The 9,738-nt window shown below is 46.8% G+C and overlaps 1 long non-coding RNA gene across 3 annotated transcripts; it reads right to left on the bottom strand.

Annotated features, from left to right (window-relative positions):
- Positions 1–407: 407 nt before the first annotated feature.
- LOC135408300 (uncharacterized) lies at positions 408–2,578 on the bottom strand. Of its 3 annotated transcripts, none has more exons than XR_010427482.1 (3): positions 2,203–2,578; positions 1,217–1,314; positions 408–751 (listed from the first exon to the last, which is right to left on the bottom strand). It is a non-coding gene; the product is annotated as an uncharacterized LOC135408300 (long non-coding RNA). The 3 variants fall into 3 exon arrangements; XR_010427481.1 differs by having other exon boundaries at positions 408–573; positions 653–751; positions 1,217–2,578; XR_010427479.1 differs by having other exon boundaries at positions 1,217–2,578.
- Between the last annotated feature and the right edge of the window lie 7,160 nt (positions 2,579–9,738).

Below are 9,738 nucleotides of genomic sequence, written 5' to 3' on the forward strand. Positions count from 1 at the left end.
GAGTGTGATGGGCCATAACGCTTGTGAAGCAGCTGCTACATGCTGAAATAATAATCAAGGAAGCAGAGGGCAGAGCTGATAATTGACTCTGCTAATGTGCAAGTCGGGACTTTGAGTTATTGATCAGATGTGCTTCGGTGGCTCAGCAAGAGCCCAATCCCCTATGCCTGGAGGTATTGACTCGGATGTTACCAAGAAGGGGGTACTCTCTTCTCCCCACATACTGATTTTCTGGATCATCTCCCATTCTGAATTTCCTTCAGTGTTTCATCTGGGACTGGTCTGGGATAGACCCCTGAAATTGCCTGACAAAGCAGCTTTGTCCCTGCTGCCAGCCTGCTTGTGTCCCACACACCCAGATCTTCAGTATCAGGGACATAAACACACAACGCTGAGGAGACAATGACTTTCACCCCTCAGTACCTCTTTATGGCACCATCCTTGGCACAGGAACCCCTTCCTGTCAGCTCCTTTTCTTTCTACCCTCCAGCTGAATCCCTTGCTTCCTCCTTCAGGTCTTCCACCTGCCTCTCCTCCTTCTTGAGCCTCACTGCAGTTTCAGCACATTTCTACCTGTCCCCAGAGGTTACCGTGGCAGATCAAGGCATGTCACTGGCACCCCATCCCATGCCACTGCTAACCACCTGCTCACCCACGTCCTAGGGGGTGTCAGAGCCACAGAGATAAGCCACTTCCTCCACTGTTAGCCGGATGCCTGCAGCCACGTCTTGAACGTGAACTTGCACAAAGCCTGCCAAAAAAGGTAAATAAATTATGTCAGAGGGCTCTTCCTTTTCAGCTAATTCACTGGTTTCTTCAAAGACTTGCAAGAATTCGGGAGATGTGGGTTCCTTCTGCAGAATCTCTGCAGGTTGCACGTCTGAGCAGTGTTACCTGTGTAAGCTTCATGGCCAATTCTAATTTGCTAGGCACTGCATTCATTTGCATGCATGTCAAACAGGCCTATAATTCTCCACATCATCCCAAGAGCTGTTAAAAATGTGAGTAAGACATTATCCATCCTTATCAGACACTGCTTTTTCTTTTTAACTTTTCCTTTTTTTTTTTTTCTCAATTTTTTTTTTTTGGGGGGGGGGGGCTCTTTTTTCTTCAGTGAGAGAAATATTTCTTTCAGAAATGTGCCCCTTCCATCCCCATCTTCCCCAAGACCTCTTGTCTGTAAACCATCATGACCTGGAAGCTTAATGAGACTTACACAGTCTGGTTGTCCCAGCTGCTCCTCTCTCAGTCTCTGATGCTATTTTCTCTTGGTCCAGAAAAGGGCAAGATCTGCGTGAGCCCCTCCAGAGCCATCTTTGTAGTGGAAACAGATGTGAAGGAATTATTCAGCCCTTCAAGAACATATTTAGTTTCCTTAATTGCTCTCTTTTAAGTACAGGTGACTCAGTGCTCAAATATTTAAGCAGACCTCACAGTGTGGGTTACTTGGAAAATCAGTGCTTTTACACCTCTAGGCTCCTGCATGCTTAAACCCATTTTGATCTTCTAAGACTGGGAAAAGTGTTGTCCAGTGAAGAGCACCAAGAGCTTAGTCTATGTTGTCCAAAAAACAGTTGTGAGATGCTTTGAGCAACTACTACTTTCACAACAGTCTTTAAAAAAAGTAAAAAATCTAGCTGCAGAGTCCAAAAGTTGTTTCCATCAAGCAATAGATGTCCAGTGGGTTCTGCTTCCCCTCTGTCTTGCAGGAGAGGAGAAGGATAGCTTCACATTCAACCACAACCTGCCAGATGCTGTGGGACGTGCAAGTGTTCCCACAGCACTACGTGGCCCTTCTCATTTTCCAGGTTGCCTTTCTGGCCAAATGTATCTATTGCCAGATGTTGCTCACCTTGCTGAGTCTGCAGCTCACGCAGCTGCCAGATTTTCACAGGGTTTTTATCAAGAGTAGCAAAAAGTTGACGAGACACTTGCAGGTTCGCCGTGGCTGAAAGGGTGCTGAGTTGCAGCAAGGGAAACAGGAAGGCTTGTGTTCAGCTCACTCCCAGGATGCATGAAAAGCTAAGAAATGGCCAGGCAGGCAGGCAAGTGATGGCTTTATAAGGAGACTCGGGATGCAACTCAGAGATGGGGAAGATTTTGAAAAGAAAAGAAAAATGGCATTTTACAAGAATCGAGGAAAATGCTTTCCAAATGTTTCTGCCAGCTGGACAGAACCTTGCCTGGAAGATGTGTACTCACAGGGCCTGCCGTGGCAGGCAGCAGATCTGCAAGGCAGGAGCCACAGTGTGGGTGTTGTTGGCCTCCCCCAGCCCCAGGCCTCGGCACTTCCCACCAGAAAGGAGAAGCTGCTTCTCTGCAGGGATGGGAGGTGACACGTCACAGCACCTTGGGGGTTCCTGTTGCATCACAGACTTCCTGACCCACGCTGCAATAGCTTTGTCGTCCCTCAGCATGCAAACAACCCCTGCCGCCTGGGCTGGCTCCCCTGTCCCTGTGGGGATGTGCAGGCCCTGCAGCGTGGCAGGCAGCCAAGCTGAGCAGTGCCCCCACAGTAACACAGACCCAGCAGACAAACCATCTGCTCCCTGGGGCTCTCCTGACTTTGGCTGCACGGAGGGACAGGCTGGCAGTGCCCCACTGCAGTGACAAAGGCAAATTGGATCAGGGGCTGCATCCACAGGGACACTGCTAGTAAAAACAGAAATGTGATCGTGCCACTCTGCTCAGTGCTTTTCAGGCCACATCCAGCCATGCTGTATCCAGTTCTGGTCGCCATGACTCAAAAAAAGACATGAACAGACTGGAAAGGGACCAAAGGAGGGCCACAAAGATGATCAAAGTGCTGGAGATCCTACCATATGAGGAAAACACGAAGTAATTAGATCTTTTCCCCCTGGAAAAGGCTCAGGAGGGGACTTCATCACAGTTTTCCAGTACCTAAAGGGTTACTCCAAATTAGACAGAGGTTCTCTCTTCATGAGGAGCCACATGGAGAGGACAGGGGCAATGGTACAAGTTGCACAAGGTGAGATTTCATTTTGATATAATAAATACATTTTTTACAGTGAGAGCAGTCAATCACTGGAACAACCTCTCCAGGGATGTAGTGGAGCCCTCACCACTGGAAGTTTCCCAGACATGACTGGACAGGGTGCTAGATAATCTCATCTACTCTCTCTTTCCCATGAAATGTTGAACCAGATGATCTTTCAAGGTCTCTTCCAACCTGGGCTGTCCTGTGCTTCTGAGACTAGCTCCATCTCCAGAGCCCAGCTTCCCTCCAGGTCCTCACCCCTCCTGGCCCCTGTGCATCCCCATTTACAGGCAATTCCCCTGCTACCCAGGGAATGTGCCTCCAGCCATCCCTTCCAGGATCCCCTCTCCTGCCTCTTACCAGAAGGAATCATGACTCTACCATGACCAGACAGCACATGCCCTTGACAGGAGAAGCATTCTCTCTGTTTGCAGACCCCTTGCTGCTTCTTTTCTTTTGCAGAAGGATTTGTTCCCTTGCTTCTCCTCCCATCTCCTCCTGAAAAAGCAGAGAATAAAAAGGGAGACAACCCTGCCACTTTGTTGTCACTAGTCAGAAGGGTGGAGGGAATGGAAGAGGATGTATTTAAGAACATACCTGAAGGATTTGGGATATTACACTCACATACCCATTCACCTCTTGGATACAGACTCTGTGTCATTTATCCTAATCTGTCCCTTTGCACTTCACAGTAATCACCTTTCACCACGAGAACACACAACTCTTATACCCACAGCAGCACACAAATCACCAGATCCAACCCTGTCCCAAAGAAATCACAGCTAATCTACTTATTGTAGAGTAACACAATGACCCTCTGACCAAACAGAGCCAGAAAGAGAGCTGCAAAACATGCACAACATGGAAACATGGGCTCCAGCTACAGGGCAGCTCCCAGTGTTGGAGTGATGGTGTTGGTAGTTATCCAGAGGTTTCACCATATGTGTTTGCACACATTTCCATTGCCCACAATGCCCTGCCTGAATTCGGAAATAGCTCCCCTACAGCTCAGCAAGGAACATTTCTACGCTGGAGCTTCTGACCTCCATGATATCAACAGGGACTGGATCTAGGGATATTTTTCTGGATCCTTCATCCCATGCCATGGCTTCTGCAAACGGGATGGAGGTGGAAATGTCTAATCCAAACCTGAACCAATTGCCACGAAGTTTTTGGTCCTAATCCATTACGAAATGCTGCAAAGTTCAGAGTGCCTCACAAGCCTGCTAATGAAGAAAGTGGAGTAGGGAGAGAAGTACGAACCCCATTTCTGTGCCAAAAGTGAATTCAGTTTTGTAGAGAAACTGCATATTCAATACAGCGCGTCCAGTGATCATCAGTTCCAGTCTGCTCTTTTCCTTCCCTTAACAGGATTTTCCCAGCACTACTTACCTCATCAGCCTTTCATTGCTACTAAGCCAGGAATCCCAGACAATCTGTCCCACTGCCTCCAAACAACTTTCTGTCTATCACTAACAGGCCTGCAGCATCCATATGTCCTGCAGCCTTCACTGCTATCAACAGCCTTAATCTTCCTTATCACCAGTTATCCAAATATCCAAGGCAGAAATAGATGCTAAATATCAGATCATTAGCAGAAAACAGAACCAATTATGGAAAAAATAGCCAAGAGTAAGAGATCTCACACTGGATTAAAAATAGATTGTTTTTATCCATTTTCATGACTTCAAGTGGGCGTGCAGAACAGCAGGCTTTGCAAGCTCAGAGGGGAAATGTGCCTGGCTGGGGGGCCAGAAGAGCTGGTTTGGGTGGGGATGTACCCCTCTGGTTCAGGTCTGAAGTGTGGAGGAAGGTTTGCACAGCACCACAGCTTGTCCCAGAGGCCTGGGATGCCTCCTGGGACCACCAGGGCAAGCCTGGCTGGAGAGTGGGCAGGGTGAGCCTCTGCGCTGGGTGGCCGCCACCACTGAGCATGCAGGAGCAGAGGTCTCAGGAGGCAGCAAAAGGGTGTTGAAAGTTGCTTTCCCCATGCAAATCTGTTCAACACTTTGTACTCTGACATAGGTCATGGCCTCCTCAGGGACTTGAAATCCTCTGAGGAGAAAGACTGTCCGTCAGGCTCCCCTCACTGGTTTTGCTGAAGGAATGTAATTTCCTTCGACAGCATCCTTTCCTCACACCGTAAAGAGCTTGGAGCTGGAAGGATAGACATAACTTCTGCCATCACTGGTGTGCACCTTTGATGGTACCAGCGTGGAAGGCACTGACAAAACAAAAAATCTGCCCCAAAGCAGGGAGGAGGAGATGCCTGCAAAGCGAGTGTGGCTCTCAGCAAGCACTGAGGAACAACCAAATCTCCGGGAGATGAAGCGTGTCTTCCAGAGGAAATTTTGAGAAAGAACATCTTCCAGCTGTAAGGGAAAACTGAAGCCCAGCAGTGTTAGGGGACAGTTTCAGCTCCTGCTGCCTCCCCCTCCTAAAGACTTGGGCTCCAGCAGCAGCGTCACCATCAGTGACCATCAGCACCCCAGTGCATCCAAGAACCCCCTGCAGCCACGGCACTGGTGGGAGACTAGCAGGGGAAGATTGTTCATCTGGACTCAAGGAAGTCAATAGATTCCATGTTTGAACACTACATTAAGATGGATGGTTTAAATGCCTTGAGAGTTTATTTTGGCTGGGGCAAGCACAGGGGCTGAGAGAAAGGGAACAAGAAAACTAGATACAATTTCCATGAGGATTATTTGTTCTTCACCATCTCAAGAGAGTCCCAAAGCACTGTTATCACTAGGCTTAAGTTCATTTTTTGGGCTCTATAGTGCTGCTGGGAAATGCTTGGGAGGGGTCAACAAATACACACCTCCTCAAATAAAGAGCAGGAAGACAATGTGAAATAAAGAGGGAATAAGAACGTGGAAAGTTTGCATAAAGAAGAGTAGCCACAGCTTGGCTACACAAGAGCTTCATCTGTTCCAAGTACAGTAAATGGAAATAAAACTTTGAGTCAAACTTTATTTGTCCTATTAATTCAGCTGAGCATGAAGTCACAACAGAGAGGGGGGAAAAAAGATGTTCAAAATAATCTTAAATAGCTTAAACTAAACCCAATCATTTACCAGCACACAGTCACAATAAAAGCAATTAGCATGCAAAATATTAAGAACCTATCCTGTCTTTAAAATATCTATGGGCCACAAATAGAGGTGCACAAAAGACAGATTATGAGCAAATCTCAACTTCTTATGCCATCAATTCTCAAGTTAATTATCTGATAATCACCATGGCATTCATTTACAGAATAAATATCCCATTTAAAATTAAATCTGCACGTAAATAGAAAAAAAGTTAATTAACAAAACAATAAAGTACCCAGCAATGTAAATGCTCTGCTGACTCCACTCCCTGGTAGTAGCAAGAGTCTGATGGAACTTTGTGCTGAACTCTCAGATTGAGGCACTGGGGCCTACACTTTTGACAGCAATGCAACACATGCTGTCATAAAAAAATAAGTTGCAAGTTTGTCAGTGACAAGGAAGAAGGACAGGAAAGCCCAGATCCCACTTCAACACAGCTTATCCTTATTTCTACCTCCATCAAATAAAGCACATAAGCCTCCATGAAAGTCATATGCTTGCATCCTGAGCTGAATAGGGATAAGCAAAGAACATGCTTAAATATTTTGCAGAATTAGATCCACAATCTTAATTTCATACTGCAGTTATTCATTCTCAGAAAAATCTGTTTCTATGGAAACTTATTTGGGATCCAGCAGAGAGATTTTCCCTTTGATTCTCACTTTTGGAGTCAGTGTTTCCTCCTGTCTCTTTCTCTAGAGGTGTTCTAAAAAAGCAGATTTCTGATTTCTTTGCCTCTTTCACAGCAAACCGCTATGTCCAAGTTCCCTCATTTGTTAGGCAGAGAAAATTCCCAACTATGCTATTGTGATAGTGTGAAGTCTTTGAATGGAAGATACTGTAGAGAAAGAAAGGATAATGGATAATCTAAAAGCTTCATCTTGCCTAGTGGCCTACAGATTAACATGATTTACTGTGCTGAAAGGAGATTCTAATGCTTTTATAAGCATTTTTAGAAAAAAAAAAAAGCCCTGTTAGGTGGTGTAAAATAAAGAGAAAATGTGAATGTTTAAACGGGTATGAGCCCTTTTTTTTATTTTGGTATCGAAGTAAACGTGGAATAAGGACATTAAAAAAGGCTGCATGGTTGGACTATCTACCTCCTCTCCTCGTCTGAGCAATGGCCAAAAGCACAGGCCTGAAGCAGAAGACAAAAGCAGAGCAGGCATATGTGATACTTTCCCAAACCTCTACCAACCCACTGCTCCGGGACTTACCAAAAGGCCTCCTTCATGGTCAGCAATGCTCAGTAGGTTCCTTCATGGATTGTTTTCTCCTGGGAAACACGAAATTACAGCACAACATCCCATAACAAGGAGCTTTCCCACAACTTTACGTTGTGTGAAGACCATGCTCCTCCTCCTTTCCTTTCATTTTGAGGCTGCTGCCAGCTGGCTTTGTCAGCATCCCACTGCTCTTAGGCAAGGAGAGAAGGAAAGCCCAGCCACTGCCAATCCTTTCCTTGCCATTTGAGGCTTCTCTCATTTTAAGCGTGAGGCTGAGGCTGATCTATTTTTGCCACCGTGCCTCTCTTCACAGTCACCTACACAAATGTCATCTGCTGTTTCATCACACAGTCTCATAATGCCCTGTGCATTTCATCAGAACCAGCCCTTGTTACTAATATCTTGACTAACTTCATGTCACCTTTCTTTGCTTCCCAGTCATCCTCTTTTCCAGACCATTTCTGTGTTCATTGAGCAGCACAGGTCTCAGAGCTGGTGACCTCCCTTTTCTGTCAGAACCATTTACTTTCTTTTCTTCCTGCTATTTTTAACAAATAGCTTATCTGTGCAAGGACCTACCAGTTTTTTCCTATGGTTACTTAGTTTCTGTAATAACAATGGACATTGTGGAGTCTCTTTTGGCTCCACATAGACTACATCCATGAGATTTTTCTCATCCACATGCTGACTTCTTCAAAAACGTAATAGATTTGTGAGTTATGCCTGCTGTTTTCAATAGCCAGACCATTATTTTTTTTCCTTGCTTAGTGCAGAGGTCAATCCTTCCAGGTACCTGCAGATCTCTCAGCCTTCTCATGTCTGGCCGGTCAAGCACAGCAGCTTGCAGAGACATCCAAGTCTCTGAATACCCATACATACAAGATATACAACAAACTCCAGCCTCATCCTAGGACCCAAAAGCCTTGTGTTAGTGAAGAGTATAGTAAATATCCCTTCAGACATCATTCTTCAAGACAGGTCAGATCTTTGACCAAAAGAGTCTCAATAAGATGCAGTTGTCCAGTATGAGCTACCAGGCTCCCGGATCACTGCTTCTGGATTAATGACTCTATCCCCAGGAGCCTTTGGGTCTGTCCCAGAACAGCTTTGTCAGTTGTCTTGCTCAAGTTCAACTAAACATCCAAATAATAGCACAAAATCAGCTACCTAGACCCCCATACCTCTGCCTCACCTGGGGAACCCACCAAGTTGATGTTCACGCTCTGAGAGCAAAGAGTGGGATGACCTTGCATTGCCTGTACAGGATGTGTGCCTTAAAAGATGGGCGTGTGACAGCAGGACGACGTGTCCACAGCTTTCTCTCCAGGCACAGAGGGGTTGGGGGCTTGGCCTTGGGCACGGCTTCCCAAGGACAGAAAGCAGGGGACGCTGTGCCGCACTGACAGAGCTGAGAGTTAGCCCGTGACTTGCTCCCATCCTTCCTCCCTGTCCCTTTAGACCTTCAGTAATTCCTCTCTGAATTGCCTGCCTCTCTTAACATTACCAGGCAGCAGCGTACGTCCCACTTCATTAAGCCTGTAAGCCACTGGCTGGATGATATCTGACTTGCATCCGTTTGCAATTTAAAACGGGCATTTGCTTCAGATCAAAGCAGCAGCGGCAGCAGGAACAGAAATTAGCATCTCGCAGCCTCTCTCTCCCCGGTTTCGTTGCCACAGTGTGTCTCCCTCATTACCAGGGAAATGAAATGTCTTTACAGTTCAGGCTGCCTCTGCCTTTTATCCCGCGGCCACTGCATGAGGCGTTACTGCCACATTTAACAGCGATTGGTCATGGCCCTTCTCTTTCAAATGGGACAGTGGACCTCTCCTCACTATTAGCATCCCACGAGGGTTCTGTGAGGAGTCACAGCCCCTCCTGGTATGTCATACCAGTCCCAGCATTCACCCATTCATTCCCTCACGCTTAAAATAATGATAAAACCAGCGTTTTCCCCCTTGCCGGTGAATTTTCGCATTTAGTTGGCAGTCCTAGGAAAAAATGTTCCTCCCTCCCCTACAGAGAGCAGGTACAGCATGAGCAAGGCCAGAGATCAGGTCACTCTCTGCTTCACAGCCACCCCCAACAGGCTTTGCCTTCACAGTGGTCCCCATGGGAGGTATGAGGACAGCACCCACTGCGAGGGCAGGATTTGGGGGTGCCAGAGGAGCAGCTCCCTCCCTGTGCCCCCTTGCTTTGCCCAACAGCCCAGACTTGTACCCACTGCCTGCAGAGCTCAGTGTCAATTAAAAGACAAAATACCCCCTGCAGGGATTATTCTGTTTCAATAATGCCACTGCTGGAGGTGAGTGCTTTGCCGTGGCAGGAGCAAGCTTGTGCCCACACACCCCTGGAGAGCTCACTGGCACTGGCTGTAGTGGAAGGCTCAGCTCCCTGCCAGCATCACTTACATAACTTT

The sequence above is a fragment of the Pseudopipra pipra genome, chromosome 2 (assembly GCF_036250125.1).
Source record: "Pseudopipra pipra isolate bDixPip1 chromosome 2, bDixPip1.hap1, whole genome shotgun sequence".
NCBI lineage: Eukaryota > Metazoa > Chordata > Aves > Passeriformes > Pipridae > Pseudopipra > Pseudopipra pipra.